The sequence below is a fragment of the Archocentrus centrarchus genome, unplaced genomic scaffold (assembly GCF_007364275.1).
Source record: "Archocentrus centrarchus isolate MPI-CPG fArcCen1 unplaced genomic scaffold, fArcCen1 scaffold_53_ctg1, whole genome shotgun sequence".
Classification (NCBI taxonomy): Eukaryota; Metazoa; Chordata; class Actinopteri; order Cichliformes; family Cichlidae; genus Archocentrus; species Archocentrus centrarchus.
Window position 1 is genome coordinate 112,332 of NW_022060275.1, and position 23,660 is coordinate 135,991.

General features: G+C 39.6%; 1 long non-coding RNA gene across 1 annotated transcript; it reads left to right on the forward strand.

The window, feature by feature from the left end:
• The first annotated feature begins 12,927 nt into the window (after positions 1 to 12,927).
• On the forward strand, positions 12,928 to 13,400 carry LOC115777441 (uncharacterized). The gene is made up of 3 exons (XR_004019622.1): positions 12,928 to 13,036; positions 13,151 to 13,216; positions 13,311 to 13,400. It is a non-coding gene; the product is annotated as an uncharacterized LOC115777441 (long non-coding RNA).
• The last annotated feature ends 10,260 nt before the right edge of the window (positions 13,401 to 23,660 follow it).

Genomic DNA, 23,660 nt, shown 5'->3' on the forward strand with positions numbered 1-23,660 from the left:
GACTCACCCACCTGAAGTAAGCAATCCCAAAATTAGGTCACTTGGGAAAGAAAAATCTATAACAATAATGAATTTTGAAAAAACTGATTGATGCTTGAATATGTGTCTGTGTGTGTAAGGAGGCCTCCACATGTCTGTCTGTGTGACTGAGTACTGCTGTGTATTTGTATTGTCATGTGTGTTTCAGAGAGAAATAGGAAATAAGGACAAAATATTTTGAGGTGAATTTCTTTGCAGAGTATGGTGTCATTTGTTGTTTAAAAAGGAACAGAGTTTAGAGGAATGGGACAATCTTCCACTGGTCAATATTAGCTGTTTTGTCATAACTGTGTGTGTAGGAAAGAAAAAGGAAAAAAGGAAAAGAGAATGGTGCCAAGGTTTTAGCACTGCTGTGTGTGTGTGTGTGTGTGTGTGTGTGTGTGTGTGTGTGTGTGTGTGTGTGTGTGTGTGTGTGTGTGTGTGTGTGTGTGTGTGTGTGCATTTTTATCTCAAGGATGTGTGCACGTGAATCTAAGTGAGAGTCAGAGACAGAAGTCGTGCGTGTGGATGACAGTTATAGCTCTAAGTTTTTTCGCTTCTTTTCTTTCCTTTAATTTGGATAGTTCTGGTTGAAGATAAGGGTATGCTGGTCAAAAATTCTCGAAAGGAAGGTTTCGCTTCCGATACATATGAGAGATAAGCCGACCACAGATGGATAAAAAGACAAAAAAAAATTAAAAATCATTTAAAAAAAGGGAGTCAGGATTTTATTGCTTTAAAAATAAATAATGAACAAACAAAGGCAGTAAAACAGATGCCTTGAAAATCTCAGGTTGAAGTATTTTTTGCAAAACACAGAGAACTAAAAATTTATTTGTTTGCCCATGAAGAATAGAATACAAGATACCGATTTACTGTTTTGTACATTTCTTTAATTGGTAGATTTGTTTAAAGCTAAGATTATAAGAGAAAAGCAGAGAACATTTGAATTTTGAATGTCTGAACAATTTGATATTGAATCAAGCATTAAAGGAAAATCCCAAAAGCTAATGATATAAAATCAATATGCCCCTTAGATAAATAAGCTAAATTAAGGTAAATTTTTGAGATAAAAAACAGAGTTTATGTCTCAAAAGGAGGGATATGGACTAGGAGAAAAGTAAAGATTTAACTAATGAAAATCTCTCAGTTTTATTCTAACAGGAGCCTGAACAACAACACCGGCGCTGCAGGAGACTGGATCAGCTACCAATAAAGAAACTGGTGCAGATCGAGGTGTTCAAGCTCATCCTAAGATCTCCTGAACAGATTGAGAGCTCCATAAACTCATATAAATAAGGCTCCTGGTGCTCAAGAAGGAGGAGGCCAACCATCTCACAAACAGGTCACCTGAGAGTTCTTGACCCTTGATCTCGGTGTAAAGTCTGAGACCAGGAGGAGAGTCATCAACAGGAGATCTCTTCGACATGGGGAGTGTTAGGCCTTATGCACGCTCAGTCACAGGTTTCAGTGAAGAAAGAGCACATTAGAGGGTCAAAGGTCAAAGAACTCCCAGGCAGAAAACAATTGATTTCAAGATTTTAATTACAGTTATGCTATATTCAGTAGTATGACTCAACTACTATTGTAAGGCCACCCCTACAGGGGCCAGAATTTTGTGGTTTCAAGAGTATAATTTGTTTAATGCTTCCTCCAACACTAACTATTGTTCTCTTATAAATTCCCATGAGGTCTAAGGGGGACACGCCCTGATTTCAGTTTAGACAACCAAAGATGACAAACCTGCAGTGAGCTGCATGTAAGGTCAACAATGGTGTTGTGAGTATGACCTCTGACCCTAAAAGTATCTACATTTTGACTAAAGACTTTGTCCATGACATTTTTAGGCCCGAGCCTCCCGAAGGGATCGGCGAGGAGCCTATTGTATTCGCTCGCGCGAAAAACGAAAAAGGGTCAAAGTCGAGCGCGAAGCGGACCCTCAAACAAGGTAGGTCAGGTTGAACGCTTCTCGACAACGTAAATATGGGGGTGACTGGAGCAGCCCATAATTGAAATCGTTAGCATCATGAGCTAGCTTGCGCGATGAAATTGGGTCAATGACGAGCGCAACGCGCTCGTCATTGACCATGGACCTCACGACAACGTTGGTCGTGTCGAGACGTTTCCGAAAACGTATATATGAAGGTGACTGGAAAAAGGCATAATTGGAATCGTTGGCGTTCTTCATTATTATTTATTATTATTCCGTATGAGTAAACGATCGCAAATTTAACCCCCTGAACATTTACGAAAACTCACCAATTTTTCCACAAAAAATTTAAGTCTGGTGAAAAATTTTTTTTTGTAGCCCCTTAACTGGCAAGGGCCCGGTGACGGGCCGTTTGTAGTCCCTTTTATATGGCAGGCTAGACCCTCCCATTTTTATTGACACGTCATTCGGCCAATCATGTAACTGGCTGCACCAAATCACCTGACAAAGCTACGTGACGCCCTCTGAGTATTATTGGCTCTGGGAAACCCATTTCTTAACATTATTGGCCTAATGAGGTGTCAGTCAAATTGGGCGGTTCTAGCCTGCCATATAAATGCACTTCATTCGGCCCGCGGACCAGACGCAGCCGATTAATAGGCTATGAAATGGGTTGTTCAGAGCCAATAATAACCAGAGGGTGTTATGTAGTTGTTTCAGGTGATTTTATTTGCTGCCAGTTAAGGGGTTAATGTCACCATTAAAAAACTCAAAAAAATGGTGAACCAGCGCCCCCTACAAAAATCAAAATACATTGCGCCTATGGGAGCCCTCCCAATGTCAAGTTTGTCCTACAACCATGAAATTCCCGTGACATGGAGATCATGTGAAAACTAACAAAAAACTATATTATGAGAACTCTGTGTAACAAACAGGAAGTCGGCCATTGTGGATTGAACTTTGACCTTTGCTGAGTCACCATTTTTGCACACCTCGTATTTGAATCAACTTGTCCTAAGGCGTTTAACCAACTGACACCAAAATCGCTCAGGATCGCCTAGAGAAGTGGGGCATCAAAAGTTATTCGGGGTTTTATAGAATATTTAACGGTGTTTCCATGACAAGTGCATGAATTTGGCCTTCATTTTTGTCTCTCGCCGCAAATTTGTTTGTGCATTCGTTCCCACAATCTTTGGCCGATCAGCCTCAAAATTTTATCACTTATGTACTGAACCAGCCTTAACCCACAACTAGGGAATCAAGATCCTAAGTGCAATAGCGCCCCCTACAGAAGCAAACGAAAATTTGTATGGAGGTCCAGAATTTTAGTTTGTCTGAAATGCATGAAAATTTATGTCAACATTTCTGACATGATCCCGATCAAAAAAGCCAATCACACCCATAGTCTATTTTCTAACATGTTGCCATGGCGGAGCCCGAAATGCCCCATTTTATTCTTATGGGAAAAAGTCAAATTTCCCCAATACTAAAGTTTCGGCTTAGTTTGCCCAAAATACATGAAATTTGGTACACACATTCTTTATGTCAGCCTGATCAAAAAAGTCAATGACCCCTATATCATATTTTGGACGCTGTTGGCATGACGATCACAAAACTTCCCCATTTTATCCCTATGGGAAAAAATGTGAAATTTCTGCGATACAAAAATGACCATATCTTTTTCAGAAATGCATAGAAATGCATGAAATTTTGTACGCACATTCTTCACATCACCCTGAACAAAAGACCTACAGGTGAAAATTCTGTAATGTGTAAGGCGTTGCCATGGCGATGCCCAGAATATGGCATCTTTTTCTTTGAGTTAGCCAATACATCCATTGCAGTTTTTCATATGTGCCAGCCAAAAAAAAATTGCCTAAAAATATACGCACGGCTGGAAAAGCACGGTTCAAATCGGCACCAGCACTTGGGCGGCGGCCGGCGAGGGCCTATTATCGCTGCTTGCAGCTTTAATTATTTTTATTTTGTTTGTTTTCTGGTGAAAATCCCACTGCAGGTGTTTAGATTTAAAAGCATAGAATTACACAAAATGGAAAAAAAAATAGTTAAAGCCATTCTTATTTCACTGCTGAACTAGTAACAACTGCTGATGTTGTTTTTGGTCAAGGTTATGCATTTTTCCCCTTCACAATTTAGTAACTTGAGGTTTATGAAGCCATAGTTTGTCTGCCATAATTGTGCTTTTCTTTTAGGTACAGACCCTTACAGAATAAATATAATTTTGAGTACAGTATATTACTTTGAAATGATTTTGATTGTTAATCCTTCTAAGATATTTTATTTCCCCAGATTTTCATGCCAAAGGAGTCAGAAATGAACAGTAATTTTATAGACAGAGTTATCCAACAGCTGTTTAAGATCAGAGAACTTTAAAATGATTATTTTTAGATATTTTGAGAATCATCCCATGTTTTGTTTTTTGTTTTCTTGTGTTTTTTGTTCCACTTTAGCTTACATAGAAGGTGTGTCAAATTTTAATTTAAGGATATTCATTTGCATTTTGAATTTCCTGATGAGTTTGAGACCAAAATGCAAAAGTTAACTTTACAATTGTATGAAAAAGGAGACAGCTGACACTTAGCTTGCAAAACAAAACACAAACACTTGCAATGAAGAAGCAGCTTACACTCACTCACTCACTCACTCACTCACTCACTCATACACTCACTCACTCACACTCACCCACTCATAAGACAGACAGAAGCTCAAATTAGCTTTTTGCTTGATCTGATATTTAACTCTAGGTGCATTAAATCAGGTTCACTTTTGGTGGATTGAATCCACTTACTTAGTAAATTAGTAAACTATTGGTATATGAAAATTGTAAGATAATTTTTCTCAGGCTGATTAACAAAATAAAAGATTTATAAATAAAAGCCATTGAATAAATATATCCTTATATTTATGGACATTTTGATGTCCTGTCTTAGTTTGTGCAAATTTAATTATTGACCCACAAGACCTGCAGTTCATGATTTTTGTTTAATTGACAGGGAGAAATTGGAACTTTCTTCACTGGACTTTTTCCACAGGTACCTGAGATCATACCTGAGACATTATGAGCCTTTAACAGGAAACTAACCAGGATGACGGCCATAAGTGAATAGCTGATGTCTAAAGAGGTGCAGGGATGCATCTCCAGGTGACAACTGCTGACTACTGTGGTTTGAACATCCAAGGCTTTGGTGAATATGAGCACGATGTGCGGAAAGAAGGCTGCATATATTATATAACTATTACCTGTGCACTGATCAGTGATCATTTCTTTATGTTTGCAGTAAGATTTTCATCGATTGGAACTGGATTTGATCCTGAAGGGATGCAATCCACATTTTAACATTCCGGGGGTTTTGTGTCAAAAACGCCTAAGAATTTACTCAAATTTTTAAGTTAAAGCTGTTCCTAAACCCTTGGGACTATGTGAAAAAGCTTGGGCATTTTGGAAAGGTAACATTCTATATTTTTTAATACAAAAGTAAGATTTCCTCTAAGTGTAACTATCAGAACGTTATTCTCTTTTGAACAGACAAATTTGAAGATTTTTTTTCTCGCCTAGATTAAAAAACAAAAAAAACAAGAGATTAGACAGTTGAATTTGGTACTTATGGACTAAAACACATCATGATTGCAAAGAATAAGGTCTTGGCTATTCCCATTTCAAATTTGAAAGCAATAGCTGTAAAATTGAGCATTTTACAGCATAGTCCATAAGGTATGGGTTGTGCGTTTTTCAGAGTGACATTTTTGGAGACACTTGGACAACCCTGAAATATGCAATAACTTCTGAATGCTTCATCCTACAGACATCAATGAGGGCTCTAATGAAAGCTTACACTTAGAGGAATTAGAATATAGAGCCAAAGCCACTCTCCTTGTTTTAGAAATTCATATTTTATCATAAAAAGCAATAAAGAGTACACTAAACGTGTGCATTATAAACAGTAGTCCAAACCAGTGCTATAGTCAACAAACATTTTAATAAACACACAAATATTACTATATATACTATATACATACTATATTTAAAATAAAAATATTAAATAAAACTATTTACATACTCATGGCACATTATTATTTTACATGTTCTTTTCTCTGTGTCAGTCATCACGGTTTACAAAGGCATGGTACACACTTGACTGGAGTTTTTTCATGGCACTATAGCCTTTTATAATCTTTTCTTTGTGTTTTGGCAATGTTTTGAACAAAAAAAACCCATCAAAACAGCAATAGCACACATAAAACATCTTTTATACATGAGCGCACAGAAATCCTGAAACCACAAATCTGTCATTCGAAGGATGCTCTGTTTTACAGAAAGAACATAGACCCCTCAAACTATACATCCACGTGTTCAGAATTTCATTGGCTAAGCGTCTGTAGCATTATTTTTATTCTGTGAGCTGATAGGTTGGATCTGTTGTCATCAGAATGTGGGCAGGAGCTTGTGCTAGTCTGTGACACTCATTGGCTATTCCTTGCTACAGACAGCCGTCACAGTGTCCCAGTTGGTCAAGTTAGGTGTCAATCAAAGCCTAAGACCCGGAACTTCCGATTTGGAGCAAAATGGAGGCTCTATTGGCAGCTACACAGCTAACAGGAGGCAACAAACAGTGTTTACGTTTTTTCAAGAAAAGTTTAGGCTCTGTTTTTGGTGCCCTTGTGGATACGACTCGTGTTTTTGACCTCATGGATGTATTGGATTATATTCACTGGACTGTTACGGACAGAATGATGCCAAATTTGTGGAGAATTATGAAGATTTGGAGTCCAGACGAGCGGTCGAAGGTAGGAAAGTCAAATTACTAGTTTCGGCTATCAGCTTACAATACCCTGCGCTGTATATGCTGTGATTTTTGTACATGGCAATGGCATACATGGTTAGAAAGAGGAGAACCGTGGCTTTCTTTTAATGTTTCGTATGTGTGTTTTGACAACATAGGGACGGAGAAATTTGACTGTATATTTAAGAATTCTGCGCGACGGCCCGCGATCGGGACGCGGAACGTTAAAGGGATAGTGACTGTTTCATGTTACTGTTTGTCATATGGGCCAATTTAAATGTAGAATTTACTTTGGACTGATTAAATTTAAATGCTAATCCACTTCACTGAACAACACTGACTTATGAAAGACTAATGCTTGTTTTCTTTTTGTTTTTCAGGCCATAAGAAAGTATAGAAAGTAGGTACATCCATTATCAATATGACATCATTAAACCCTGTCTTAATTCTTTGCTAAATTCACAATCACAATAGTATGAGATTAGTTTTCACAAGAATCCTCTTCTGGCTCTTAACATCAATACAGTCCTGGCTGACCACCTGAGGTCAGGCTGGTGAAGTTGACCTTAGAAATGTCTAAGGTCAAAAGGGGGATTGTTGGAATATGATATATGCTACATACATTTACTTACATACGTTTACTTCCCTGAGAAATTTGTCTGGAAAATAACTTAACTGATTAAAAATACAGAAGCTTATAATGTTCTGTATCATCATGAACTTTGTGTTCTGACTGTACAATGAGCCACACTGATGAAGACTAAACAATGATAGAAATGGAGACTTCAAGGTCACCCTGTTGTTGAAATTATCTGTTTTCCACATTCTGTTTTGTAAATGATGTAATCAAGACTGATATGCTCTGACTATATGACAACTGTAACTTGAATTAGAAAGTGCCAGTACTTCATGCCATCTCACACGAGTATGGTATGCAGTTCTGACCCGGATTAATCTGTAAACTGTTTGAAAATGGCTTTATTAAATTTAATATTAGGACTCCTTATTCCTGTTTGTTTTATTTGTCATTCCTGTTCGATGAAATGAACACGCAGAAACATAAAGGCTTAAACAGCAACACCACACTCTTCTTATTATTATTTTAAATTCCTTCCTTTTTTATTTGACATTGAACACAGCTGGACGGACCGTTGCATTGAATGCTTTTATTCTATCGTTTGATATACATAAACCCACTGCTACCCATCCTTCAATAAATTGGTAAACGATAAATAAATGTTTCCAAGCACTTTTTTGGGAAGGGGTTCAAACGATTTATAAGATTTTCTGCCACCCAGCTCAGCTCTCATTTGAAATAAGATGATCCCCAAATAGCCATTTTGACACAGCTAGGTCACAGAATATGATGGGTATCAAAATCTGTGACCCATCATAATCTGTGACCTCACTGTACAGGTCAAAGTTCCATACAACTATTTCTCACCGTCGTGCCACTCCCCAACTACAATCTGGACTCACTTAAAATCATATTTGATTCTCATTTTGTCCTTGACTGGGTGATACTTATTTCACATATTACACAGTCTTTTTTAACGTCATTTAGTGCTTTTTTGTCCCCAAAAGTCTCCAATAACTCAACAAAAAGACATTACATTTGTCGCTCGCTTTTTGCTCTTTGCAAGAGGGGTTTGTAAACTCACTAAATGTAACGAGAAAGTCTCTAAATTGGCAACAGTCTGGGGGTAGTACAGGGTCAGATGCAGGTTCACACTAGAACCACCAACATTCCAAACTTCCTGGAACCACTGAGGGGGTCATTTTGACCCCATAGCTGTAAGAGCGATGCTAAGATGTCTTTTTTTAGAAGTTAAGTGGCTCATTCACAAATATTTTTTAAATAATAATGGACTTGTCAAAATATTTGCACAGGTAAAATATTTTACTTCAACAAACTGCAGGAACTGTAAAACAGACAACAATTATTAATTATTTTAGAGCAGATAAAGGGGCCTAATGCTGCGCTCTCACTCTCTTTCACTCTCTCACCCACACAAATAGATTTTTACATTCATCAACAAACTTTAGGAACTGTAAGTTAACACAAACATAACAACAATCAAATAACAGACTATGTACATAATAACAATAACATTATTATTATTGGGGGGGAGGGGGGGCTAGAGGCCGGGGCTCCAAGCACCTGCCTGGCTTGCCTGTCCGCATGCCCTGCCCCTAATATAGTAAAAATTGGCTGACAGATTTGATTGGAGAGGAGCTAAGAGCAATTCCACAGATACAGAGCAGGTACCCTAGGTATTTTGTTTAGGATTTAAGCCTGAGCCATGGATAAAAGTTTAGTTGAAGAGCTAATGCTCTACCTTACAAAAGGAGAATATCCATTAAATATGGACAAACAACAGCGCTACACTGTGCAGCGGAGGGCCGCTAACTTCACCGTGATTGGTAAGGAATTTCACACGGCAACAGAAAAAAAACAAGACCACAAACTTCTGCTAAACAACATTTTTAAACTGTTTGCACTATGTTGTACAACAAAAATATATTTTAGATGGTGAATTGTTCTACATTAGACACAAGGGCTCTAAGAAAGAAACCAAGGCCAAAGTCGTCTGCAGCGCTCAAGAGGCCGACGAACTGTTCACTCTGTTTCATGCTAGTGACATTGGAGCGCACTGTGGACAGTTAAAAACCAGAGATGCCCATTCACAGAGATATTATTGGCCTGGAATGTCTAGGGACATTGAAAAATTGGTATGTTCAAGTATCGTGTTAGCACAAATTTCTAATAGCATCATTAAATTATTTTCACACTTATATTTGTGAAACAATTACATTGTTATTACAGGTGTCCCAATGTGCAGTTTGCCAGAGGAATAAACCCACTCTTAAGGCAGAGTCACAATACAAGCCTATTAATGTAAGTTTTGTGCTACTAATCTTTCTTTCTTATAAATTACCCTTACTCCATGGCTTTGTTCATTTATGAGTATGTGGAAGATAAGACTTATTTACAACAATAAGATTTGTATGCCATCAGAGGTGGAAGCCAAAGACTTTACTCTGTTTCATTTAAGTGAATACATAGTAAATAAAAAATAAAATAAAAAAGTAAATAAGTTAATAAATAACAAAATAAGTAAAGAAAAATTAAATAATTTTAAAGATTTAATTTATTTTGATTTAATGTATGTATGTTTATAGATAGATAGATAGACATGTGTAATCTTTTCATAATATTATTCCCGCATCTAAAAAAACATACTTGGAATGTAGCCCTCATTCTTTCATGCATGTTAGATAAATCTTTTTAATCTTCCATGGCAACCATTTCCACAAAACACTTTGTGGAACCAAGTGTGAAATGCATCTCCTCCTTGGAGCTACAAGCCAAGTGACTTAAGCTAAAATGCTGTTTCTTTCCACAGACAAAAGTTCCATTCGAGCTTGTGGGAATGGACCTTATTGGGAAGCTGGTCACGACCGATCAGAAAAATCAATATATATTGGTCCTGATTGATTATTGCACACGCTGGCCACAGGCATACCTGTTAAAATCAAAATTGGCAGTTGAGGTAACCCAAGCCCTGTTAAAGTTCATCTACCAATTTGAGGTGCCAAAACGTATACTTACGGACCAGGGGAAGGAATTTGTTAACAGTGTAAGTATTTTTACATTTTCTTGTGTGGTAAAATTTCATTTAATTTATTGTAAAAATGATGACATATTGCCCAAGTCAGCTGCACTTTGGGTATTTGCAAGGCTTACTGCTTTCAACTTAATGTATTTTATACTCACCAGTTCCTCTATTGTTATTCTTCTTGTGACAATATAGATACCCACAGAAATCTGCAAGGCTTTTCAAATCAAAAGAAGCCTTTGTGCACCATACCACCCACAAACAAATGGTTTGGTGGAAAGATTTAATGCCACCATACAAAGGTAAATATAACATCTGATCTGTGTGTCATTTTAACACCGGGGTATAGTTTGTTATGTGAAAACTTTTTTGTTGAGTTTTTTCTAAAAAATTAATTGTTTGAGGATAAAAACATTTTCTATATTCCATAATGTTACTTTCAATCCTTTTCTATCAAAAGCTTTATGTATTAAGTATTTATTCAAACAGAACACAGTCACTCAATATGACAAATATGACTTAAAGGTTAGCCTGTGCTACAGGTTATGGTTGTTGGCCTACAGTCCATACATGTTTTCACAGTACTTAACCTTTTCTATGCTTTGTAATGTTACAACCTAACTCCAAACTGTATTAGATGAATCTCTTTACTCAACATTATATGTGGTTGGATGGGAGATTTTGAAATCTCACCATAGTTGTTCAATCAGATTCAACTCAGGACTCTTGAAAGGCCTCTCAAGGACATTTACAGTGGTTCTAAAGCCACTGTTTTGAGATCTTGGCCATGTGGTCTGGGTCGTTGTCCTGCTGACAAAATAAACTGATGCCCCAGGCAGAGGCCTATAGCAGCTCTGGAGCAGGATTTCATTCAATATTTCTCTGTATTCATCTCTCCCTCCATCCTGACTAGTTTGATAGTTCCTGCTGTTAAAACGTCTCCATAGCATGATGCAGCTATCACCATGTAATAAAATAAATTGAAAATAACATTATTGGATGTTCAAGGGAGGCTTTTCACCATGTTAAGCCTCCCTTGGCAAAGCAAATGTGTTGGGCATAGCACGGTACTCAGATTCCAATTCTATTGCCATAATGCGGAACACGACAAGGAAAAAAAGGAAATCTTCTATTTCAATCACAAGTATTAGTGATTTTTCATTTCTAAATTTGCCTAATTTGCCTTTGCCACTGTCAGGATTGTGTGCTTGTAACATTTATGATCAGCTATAGAAAAATGTTATTCATCACTCTTTAACTGTCTAAAACTTGGATGGTGTTTATCAGAAACACTTTGCCTTTCCACGAAAACATAATCTCTCTTTTTTTTTAAGGGCAATAGCTAAGCTTGTAAATGAAAAACCCAAGACATGAGACAAGAACCTCGATGCCGTTTTGTTTGGGCTCCGGACCAAAAAACAACTGACAACCAGATTCTCACCGTACTTCCTCATGTTTGGAAGAGAAGCACGATACCCCTCTGAAGTTCCAGAAAAATATGAGGTAAGACAGACAGATGCAACAAAACATTAAGCATATCACCTACAGGGACAATAATAAATGCTTAAATAAATATTGTTATATTTTCTACAGACGGGCTCTGTTGAAGAAAAATTTTTGGAGGAAGAAGTTTCCATCAATATCAAGAAACAGGAGGAAATTCTTAATATTGTTGAAAGCAATGTGGAACGAGTGCAGGAGAGGATCAGGAGGAGACTTCAGTCCAAATCAACAGAAACTACACTGCAGGTTGGAGAGACTGTGTGGAGGGCAAATATTCGCAGCCAACAAAGGAAAGGAGGAAAACTAGACCCTGAATTCTTGGGACCATTGACAGTAACAAGAATAGAAGGGAAATGTGTGGACTTGGTGGATGGTTTGGGCAAAAAAGTCCAGAGAGTGAGCTTGGACCACCTTAAGCGCCATGTAGAGGAGGTCCCAAGAATACCTCAAAAATTAAAAAGAAAGGCAAGCAAAGATTATCCCACAACTCCAGCCACACCAGCAACTCCAGCCACACAGCAACTCAAGCCACACCAGCAACTCAAGCCACACCAGCAACTCAAGCCACACCAGACACTCCAGCCACACCAGCAACTCAAGCCACACCAGACACTCCAGCCACACCAGCAACTCAAGCCACACCAGCAACTCAAGCCACACCAGCAACTCCAGCTGGACCGATTTGTTCTCCACCCATATCAAAAATGTCTACTGAAAAATGTATTACGACACACACTAATATAGCAAAATGTTACCAACAGCTTGTATATTATCTAAAATTATTTATGATGCCCTCTGTGTTCTCAAAAAGGTGTCAAGGAGGCCTGGAAAGGAAAGAGGGTGCATGTCCTGCTGTCCAGAGTAGGAAAACACAAACTTTTTTATTGGGACATAGCAAAAACAGCCCCTGGCCAGCAACTAGAAAGCAAGGAATTTTTTTTATACCTCTAAAGGTGTAAGGATGACCTTTATTACTAAACACAGATAGCAGTAATGACATAAATGCAGATTAATAGTTTAATGCATGTTGCTGACAGGTCATCAATGCCTACCTCACAAAATGTGTGGAAAAGCATAACCAGCGTCAGAAAATCACTAAGGCTTTCTTCATTGACTCGTATGAGATGACCAACATCTGGCAGAAGAAGACATCAAAACTGAAGGTATTTTCAAATAATTCAAATTTTTTATACGTATAGCTTTAGATATAATCATAAATCAATGGAAATGAACTAGACAGATATTAAATACATTTCTACAATGTTTTCTATCTTTAGTGCAAACCAGAAACATTTGATATTATGTTGGGGGCAGTTCATGAACCTGGACACTGGATATTTGCAGTAAGAGATATAGTTATTCAGTATTTCAAGTAAGATGTTTAACTACTGATCTTACTGAATACATACAACACTTCTGTTTTTATTATGTAAATAGGCTATTTATCCAAAACAAAAAAGGAGCATTGTACTTGATTCCAGTGGCCATGCTTCTTCAAAACTTAAGAACTGTTTGGAATCCACCAGGTGATTTTTCTGCTACTTTGTACTCTCAAAACTCTGAAAAAGAAACTCAGAAATGTAATTAACACCGAGACATGTCTATCTTTAAAGGGCATTCGTGAGGAAGCTTGGAAATCCAAATGTTTTACGGTGGAAAGCTGAAACACTGCCACATTCTTCACAGACAGACTGCAGTTCTTGTGGTGTATTTGTTATGAAAGTGAGTCTTAATTTCAATAATAATTTTTTTTTACAAATGTCTGTTTTTAAGTTTTATTTATTGAATACCATAAACTGTAATTTATGTACTCCTAATTCCTAGTATGCTGAAAAAATTCTGGGAGAAGAGCCCCTGACATTCCCAAATTCTCAGTCAGCGGTTGACAAATACAGAATGGAAGTGGCCACAAAACTGCTGACAGAAACAGGTATGCTTTGTATTTACTCTGTGAAACTTTACACAGCTTCAAATGTAATGTAATAGAGTGATTATAGCCAATATAGTAAGAAGTAAATATATTTATAATTATATTGTCCCTCAGATGATCTAACAGAGTTGTGCCACTACTGCGGGGAGGCAAATCCAGGATCCACAGCCTTTGAGAAGAGTTCCCACATTGACTGGGTTTGTTAAAGATAAAACAGTGTCTATGCCAGATTTCGTCAGTGTACAACACATGTTCTCTCCTAAATATTGAAATAATGTATTTTAAAAAATTGCAGGAATTATATCCAGAAACATTATAAATTCTTAAATCATACATAAAGGGATGGTAAATCATTATTTTACTATTTAACCAGTTTTGTATTTTTAATAGCTTAAATGATTAAAGAAGTTTATTTCAGATCATAGTAGACTGTGTAAGTTAATTGTGTGGTAAAAATCATCAGCGTTATGTTTTTTTTTTGGTTACAGATCCAATGCAAAGACTGTGGAAGGTGGTTCCATCTCAGATGTGTGGGGAATCATGTTGAGTTTTGTTGTCCAGCCTGCACAGAATAGTCATATGCATGCATATTTTTGTTGGCAGTTCACATAGTTCTCCAGCCAGTTAATAAAAGCATTTATTAGAAAAATGCAAATATATATAAACGCATATTTCAAATGTTATTTTATTTGATTTTTTTGTGGTACTATATTGTGGTACAATTACCTTGTACATTACATATACCTTAATGGTATTTACTGTACATTATATTGTTCTGTTAGTATTTGTCTTGGAAAAAAAAAAAAGGATCATGATTCAAACTACTTGTGGTCAAAATGTTAACGTTGATTCGATAAATGTAATAAGAATTTATTAAAATGAATAACTATTTTGTCAATGTGGTTAAATACTAAATAAGACATCACAGCTATAACACATTACAATGGTGAGAAATAGTTGTATGGAACTCTGACATAATTATTGGACCTGTACAGTGAGGTCACAGATTATGATGGGTCACAGATTGTGATGGGTAGCCCATCACAGTCTGTGACCCATCATATCCTGTGACCTGTGTGAAAATGGCTATGTGAGGGTCACATATTGTAAAAGGTAAGTCCAGATTGTAGTTGGGGAGTGGCACAATGGTGAGAAATAGTTGTATGGAACTTTGACCTGTACAGTGAGGTCACAGATTATGATGGGTCACAGATTTTGATACCCATCATATTCTGTGACCTAGCTGTGTCAAAATGGCTATTTGGGGATCATCTTATTTCAAATGAGAGCTGAGCTGGGTGGCAGAAAATCTTATAAATCGTTTGAACCCCTTCCCAAAAAAGTGCTTGGAAACATTTATTTATCGTTTACCAATTTATTGAAGGATGGGTAGCAGTGGGTTTATGTATTTCAAACGATAGAATAAAAGCATTCAATGCAATGGTCCTTCCAGCTGTGTTCAATGTCAAATAAAAAAACGCATTGCTTTCGTCAATGCGAACGAAATAATATTCCGTAAGGTTTACAATCTCCTGTTTTAGTGCTTACGCAGTTTACGTAAATAGTCTCCTTCTCGCTGGTATTCAGCACGTACATGCAGAGGGATGTACGCTATCGCCCCCTGTGGTCGCAGAATATGATGGGTCGCAGAATTTGGTGTAACACCTGTATGATCCTCTGCAGAGGTAAAAATCAGAAACAAAGCAGCAGTATTCAATGTGTGGAGGAGAGAAGAACTTAAAATGTTTTTACTCTTATTTATTTTCACCTTTATTTTCCACAGACTGTGTTCGCCTCACAACGCGAGTGTGAGTGTTCCTAATGCGTGTACCGTGATATAACTGTGTGTAAGTATCTATTGGTGTTGTTTGTTTGTGTGTTTTTTACCTGGATATGTTTATGTATACACTGTGTTTATGCTCTTTATTTACAATGTACAAAAATGTTTTCCAGCTTCTTCCAAAACCTACAGACGGTTCGCCGCAGCTTCCGCTACAGTCAGCCTCACGTTCCGGAAAAGGCGGCAGCCATTAAAAATCCTGCCCGGTGACGTGCAAGAAGGAAGCTGGTAAGACGTGTTGGATTGTATTGTTGGTCTGCTGTATTTGTGTAGTTAGCTTGTAAATGCAGTTTTATTTTTGGGAAATATTACTTATTGTTTTTTTTTTTAATTTATATAAAATCTGGCTTCTTTTGAACAACCCAAAATGTATATAAAAAGGTGATTCAGTGAAGGTGAAAATAATTAACACTGAATGTTTATAGTTTCAGCAGCTGTAACATTTTGGGACCTAAAGATAAAAAATGTATAATCAGTTTAAAGGTGCCTCAAGGGTTAATGGCCAAAATCACTGAAGTACTTTTATCAATGTTACATTTTTTCCAAAGTACTTGTTCATTTGTCTTTTATTCACGGGATGCAGGAGTTGGTACTTTGTCACATAACCATTGTTTTTGGTGACAGAGATGGGCTGATTAATTTTTTTTTGTTTTTTTGCACTCAGGGTCTTATCTGCTATGTGTACATTCAAAGTCAAGAGACTCAAACTTTCAGTGTAGTTTCCTGATTTTTCACAATATTTCATATAGTTTCATAATGACTTAATGTGTGCTCTGTGTCAACAGCTGCTGGAGGCGAGGACGAGTGTCCTGGCAGTGAAGGAGGTTGCCTTCTGGGACGGTGTCACCACTGACCTCATGTTGGATGAGGAGGATGGCGTCTCAGAGGGCGTGTCGGGCTGGATAAAGACCGCCAAGCTTCCCCAGCCAGGAGCTCAGTGACCTCTGAGCCAAACTGCAAGACAGACTTGAAGCTCACCCTAAATACAACACTGTGCACCATAAGTGTTTGTATGCTGGACCATGCTCTGAGAGAAAGCCATCACCACATGGCCCAGAAGTAGCAAAGCATTATATGTCATAATGTTTTTGTTTTCTTTATATATATATATATATATATATATATATATATATATATATATATATATATATATATATATATATATATATATATATATATATATATATATTAATTAGGGGTGGGACTTTAACCTGTTAATTTCGATTAATTAATTACGGGGAAATTAACGAATTAAAAATTTTAACACATTTTAATCACATTTTGCACCGTGGAATGTTTCTCAGTGCACGAATTCCAGGCATACAGATTATATCGACGCACGATGTCCAAATTCAGGGGCCGCATTCTTCGAAGGACCCGGCCCACATAGACCGGGTCCTTCGCAGCCCACGAAGACCGCAAAGGGAGGACATGAGCGGCTAGCCTTCATATCTGCATCACCTGCCCTCACCTCTGCATAGCTCATGTCACCTAGCAACGTGAGTGCAAAGCACAGCTGTGTAAAAGCAGCTGTTAAACGGAAAACGAACTTTTGCTCCTTTTTGTGGTTTAATTTTAAGTCTTTAATTCAAAATAAGCTGTTAAAACAAGCATTTCAACATCAAGGAATACAGCTGAGCAAATGATTAATTTCCAACTATATTAAGTGAGACATTAATGTTGAATAAAACTATCCAGTTACGATGGTTAACTTTAATTTCAGGAGTTTGTTTATCACAGGAGCACTTCTGCCCTTTGATTGTCTGTGTAGCACACTGGTGGGAAAGTAAACAAAATTTTGAAGTTTAAGCTTATGTATATTGATTCATTCATCAACCAAACTTAAATTAATAATTCTCATGTCAAATATTAAAATGTGATTAAAATGCAATTAATTTAGATTAATTAATTACAAAGCTTCTAATTAATTTGATTAATTTTTTAATATATATATATATATATATATGTATAATATGATGTGTGTGTGTGTGTGTGTGTGTGTGTATGTGTATGTGCATATTGGTTTATAAATAAAAAAAATTAAATCAAACGTGTGCCTCACAATTTGTTTCTCTTAATTGAATTCCCTTTAGTTGAGGTTGTTAGCATGGCATCAATACAACATAAAATACAAGGTATATCACAGAAATAGTAATTAAAAATAATTTTTATTGCTGGGTTATTATTTATTAGGCTTACGCAGGCCTGCCTTTATAAAGGCCAATGGGGGACAGATCTACCAACCAATCACATGTGAGCAATGAATTGTGATGTCATTTTTTTCATCCAATGACAGAGAAGCCACGTTGGTCTGTTGCCGCTGCTTCGGCTTGCAGCACTGCTATTCATATGTAAAGTAGGGTCGTTAACACCTCCCGCCAGCCGGCTCCCCCATACCTTTACCCCCCGCTGCTTCTGGTGGTACGCAAACGACCATATTCGTCTCAGGCCAACGAAAATGCGCATCCCCGTATGCTGATGAAAGCTGCCATTTACTAGCGGCGCCCGCGTCTGTATAAGGGGACGAATATGCTTCTTTTCGTGCAGTGTTAAAATCCCCTGAAACCCCCCTGTTGTCTGATCATTTCTTAACAACATTTACTTCATTAGATTGCACAGAACTCCTCCATGAATCACCACCTTAATATGTGGAGGAGTTTGTGTGTCCCAGTGATCCCAGCAGCTATGTTGTCCGGGAGCTTGTCCCCCTGGTAGGGTCTCTCGTGGCAAATTGGCTGAGAGATACCAGCTAGAAATAGTGGGGCTCACTTCAACGCATGGCCTGGGCTCTGGAACCAGTCTCCTGGAGAGGGACTGGACTCTGTTCCAGTCTGGAGTTGCCCTTGGTGAGAGATGACAAGCTAGGATGGGTAGTCTTGTATCCCCACAGCTTACTGCCTTTACGTCAGTGTTTTCACTGGTAGATAAGAGGGTTGCTTCCCTGCACCTTCAGGCCGCAGTTCAGAGCATCTTCGAAGTGCTAAAATTCATCACAGCTCTCCCCTGGAGCTCCTCCGGTGAACGGGGGGACACTCTCCACACACTAACCTGGGGAAGAGTTACTCTGGCCTGGCTAAAATTTATAACAGGTGTGAAATGTCTCATTCACACTTAGAGAGACCGCACCAAAACGGGTTGCTCTAAGACAGGTGTCAGAAAAGAGGTCAAAGCGGGGTCTGTGGAGCTGCAATAATGAGGAATTCAGACCGAAGCATTGCAGTTCAACTTTATATAGACCACAAGTGAATGATTTATATATGAAAAGGAAGGATTTAAAAGCATGAAACGTGTCCTTTAACTTTAAATAGTAATAACTTTATGAATTTCTTCACAAATAAAATTTTAACCATTAGACAAAAAAAACTATAACGATCAAAAAGACATTTCTGCATGTTCGGCTGCTTTCAGTACTGCTTAAACTCTCCAATTGATCTTTTCAATTGATCTTCAATTGATCTTTTTTTAACTTCAATATTTACTTTCTCCTAAACAGCAACATATTTATTGGACCCCATTCTTACTAGACAAAGCCATTCCATTTATTGATGCTTCTGTTATGAATCGGCTGTGTGCCAGGCAAGGAGAAGGACCCCAATGCAGGATACGACAAGCAGAGGTAATACTTTAAACTCAGCTTTATTGGCTGAAAGCCAAACAAAAGCTAGACTGGATCACGGGCAAAAACTCAGAACAAAAGCAAACATGACAAGATTTCTGGAAACAAGGCAAAACCAGGTCAAGCTAAGCCAAGCCAGTTTTATTTATAAAGCACTTTAAAAACAGCAAGCACTGACCAAAGTGCTGAACAAGGAAAACAAGACAATACACAAGGGAAGTGCAGATAAAAATAAATAAATAAATAAAAATAACATAGGATAAAAGCAACAATAACATACATAGTTTATCAATAATCAAATAATAAAACAGTATAAAATAACTAGGTGAAATAAAATACAAAATAAATACAGAACAACTAAAATCAGCATCTCAAACCTGGTCGAAAGCCAGGTGAAATAAGTAGGTCTTAAGAGAGGTTTTAAAAGTTGTCAGTGAAGAGGCCTGTCTAATATGCAATGGGAGCGAGTTCCATAGTTTAGGGGCTACCGCTGCAAAGGCTCTGTCCCCCCTAAGCTTAGTCCTCGGCACGTCCAAGAGCAGTTTATCAGCTGATCTGAGCGAGCGGGAAGGGGAGTGTAGATGCAGTAACTCAGAGAGGTACGATGGGGCAAGGCCATTTAAAGACTTAAAAACACATAAAAGGATTTTAAAATGAACTCTAAAATAAACAGGCAACCAGTGCAATGAAGATTAAACAGGGGTAATGTGCTCCCTCTTACGTGTTCCAGTCAAAAGCCGTGCAGCAGCTGAAGACGAGCCAACGAGGACTGGTTTACAGCAATATACAAAGAGTTACAGTAATCCAGCCGGGACGTAACAAAATCGTGGATTACTGCTTGAAAATGATTTTTCGACAAGATGGTTTTAATCTTGGCGAGCTGTCTCAGGTGAAAGAAACTGGATTTCACCACAGCAGTAATCTGACCCTCCAACCTAAGACTCTCATCCATCTTAACTCCCAGATTTGTGAACATGGATTTTACATACTGAGATAGAGGACCCAGATCAACAGAATTTGGCACCCCAGTGACGCCCGAACCAAAAACGATCGCCTCCGTCTTATTTTCATTAAAATGCAGGAAGTTCAAAGCCAACCAAGCTTTGACTTCATTGAGACACTTTGTCAAGGTCTGTATGGAGTTTGCATCTCTGTGTTTTAGGGGCATGTAAATCTGGGTATCGTCGGCGTAACAGTGGAAAGCAATTTTATGCTTTCTGAAAATAGAACCAAGAGGCAACAAATATAGAGAAAACAGCAATGGTCCAAGAATTGAACCCTGGGGCACCCCACACGACAAAGGAGCACAGGAAGATTTAAAATCATTTAAGCAGACAGTAAAAGTTCTCTGGGTCAAGTAGGACCTAAACCACTCTAGAGCTGTGCCCTGAATACCTATACACTGCTCGAGACGAGATATTAAAATATTGTGGTCCACTGTATCAAAAGCAGCTGTCAGATCTAAAAGAAGTAAAATCACACAGTCACCCGCATCTGTGGCCAGGAAAATGTCATTAAAAACCCTTAGCAAGGCAGACTCAGTGCTATGAAGAGGCTTGAAGCCAGACTGAAAAACCTCAAGGATATCATTTACGCCTAAAAAGGCTTTCACCTGGCTATACACGACCTTTTCCAGAATTTTAGAAAGAAATGGAAGCCTCAAAATAGGCCTAAAATTAGACAGCACAGTGGAATCCAGTCCAGGTTTTTTAATCAATGGTAACACTGTCGCATGCTTAAAAGTATCAGGAACCGCACCAGAGGCCAGGCTGCTGTTAATAAGGGCAAGAACAGCTGGGCCTAATACAGGGCCTGATCCAAGATGGCGCCGGTGAGGTCAGCAGCCGTCGTACCTGCTCCTACGCTTTGTTTGTATATATTAGGTTTAGCTCTAATTTTGGACTTTATAATTCCGCCTGCTCTGTGTCATATCACGTATGACAGACAGACTCTTTTTAATATCAGAATACAGCACTCTGGCTGTATTCTGACACCTTTTTCTCCCGACCCGACTTGGCCTCGGGAGATACTGCGTTTCCAGTGGGCCAGCTCAAACAAAGGACGGACCAGGTCACGGACAAGGCCCCGAGGGAAAAGAGCCGGCGTAAGAGAGAGGCTGAGGCGCAGAGCGCACCAAACGCCACTGCCGAGCATCCTGTTGGCTAATGTCCAGTCACTGGATAACAAGCTGGACGAACTCAGGGCCAGGATACAGTTTCAGAGGGACATAAGGGACTGCAACATCATCTGTCTCACGGAGACATGGCTGACCCCCCTCATACCGGACCACGCCGTACAGCCGTCGGAGTTCTTCAGTGTTCATCGCACGGACAGAACGAGTGAGTCTGGAAAATCAAGAGGAGGAGGTGTGTGCCTAATGATTAATAACAACTGGTGTGACAGTAGGAATGTTGTCCTTCTGAAACAATCATGTTCACCTAACCTGGAGCTCCTAACCCTGAAATGCCGCCCCCACTACCTGCCCCGCGAGTTTACTTCGGTCATCTTCAGCGCCGTCTATATTCCACCTCAGGCGGACACAAACACTGCACTATCCGAGCTACATGAGGCTATTTCCACCTATCAGGCTAACCAGCGTGATGCGGCTCTCATCGTAGCCGGGGACTTTAACAGTGCAAACTTGAAAAAGCTGATACCGGAGTTGATTCAACACATCGACTGCCCCACCAGAGGAGAGAGGACCCTAGACCACTGCTACTCTGCATTCAAAGATGGCTACAAAGCAAAGCCTCTTCCGCCTTTTGGGAAGTCTGACCACACCTCTGTACTTCTCATGCCGAAATACAAACAACGGCTCAGGCAGGAACCCCCTGCTGTGAGAGAAGTGACACGGTGGTCTGATCAAACAGAGGCCGCTCTGCAGGGTGCGTTGGATTCAACCGACTGGGACATGTTTCGCAGCAGCGCGGGCGGAGACATCGAGGAGTTTACGGAAACTGTTGTGGGATTTATTGGGAAAGTTGTTGAAGACACTTCACTTAGGAGGACCATCAGGACTTTTCCCAACCAGAAGCCGTGGGTGGATAAATCTGTCCGCGACGCCCTGAGGTCCCGCACCGTTGCCTACAACTCCGGCCTCGCCTCTGGGAACATGGAGGACTACAAGGTTGCATCATACAACGTCCGCAGAGCGGTGAAAGAGGCAAAACATCGCTACGGCCGCAGACTGGAACAGCAACTACAACAGTCTGACCCCAGGGGACTGTGGCAGGGACTACGCACCATCACGGACTACAAAGCACCACACACACACCCGGTGAGTGCCGACGCTTCTCTGGCTGATGAACTCAACATCTTCTTTGCGCGCTTTGAGTCGGGAAGCCGACAGCACGCTGCGCTCCCGGCCGGAGGGGCGGAGACACTCACTGTGACGGAGCGCGACGTGAGGAGGGCGTTTAGACGTGTAAACACCAGGAAAGCGGCTGGACCAGACGGTATTAGTGGACGTGTCCTTAAGACCTGCGCTGACCAGCTGGCACCTGTGTTTACACTGATATTCAACCTCTCACTGAAACTGTGTGTGATTCCCACCTGCTTTAAAAAGTCCAGCATAGTCCCTGTCCCAAAGAAACCACACCCCAGCAGCCCCAATGACTTCAGGCCCATAGCACTCACCTCTGTGGTGATGAAGTGTTTTGAGAGACTCATCAAGACATTCATCACCTCCTCACTGCCCACCACCCTCGACCCACTACAGTTTGCATACCGGCCAGACAGATCCACAGATGACGCCATATCCTTCCTCCTCCACAAGACCCTTTCACACATAGACACTGGTAAGGGGAACTATGTGAGAGTGCTGTTTGTAGATTACAGCTCAGCATTCAACACCATAGTTCCCTCCAGGCTGGTCTCTAAGCTGCTGGACCTGGGCCTGGGCCCATCCCTGTGCAGGTGGGTTCACAGCTTCCTGACCAGCAGACCACAGGCGGTACGAGTGGGTCACCTCACCTCATCCTCCCTCACCCTCAACACTGGATCCCCCCAAGGCTGTGTGCTCAGCCCTCTGCTGTACTCACTGTACACCCATGACTGCGAGGCCACGTCAGAGTCCAACGTCATCATCAAGTTTGCTGACGACACTGCTGTTGTGGGACTAATCTCTCACAATGAGGAGACAGCCTACAGGAGAGAGGTCTCCCGCCTGGAGAACTGGTGCCAGGAGAACCACCTCCTGCTCAACGTCAGCAAAACAAAGGAACTGATCGTGGACTTCAGCAGGAAGCAGCAGAGGGACTACCATCCACTTGTCATCAGTGGTGCTGAGGTGGAAAGAGTGGACACCTTCAAATACCTGGGAGTGACCATCTCACAGGACCTGTCCTGGACTCATCACATAAACATCACTGTGAAGAAGGCCAGACAGCGTCTCTACCTCCT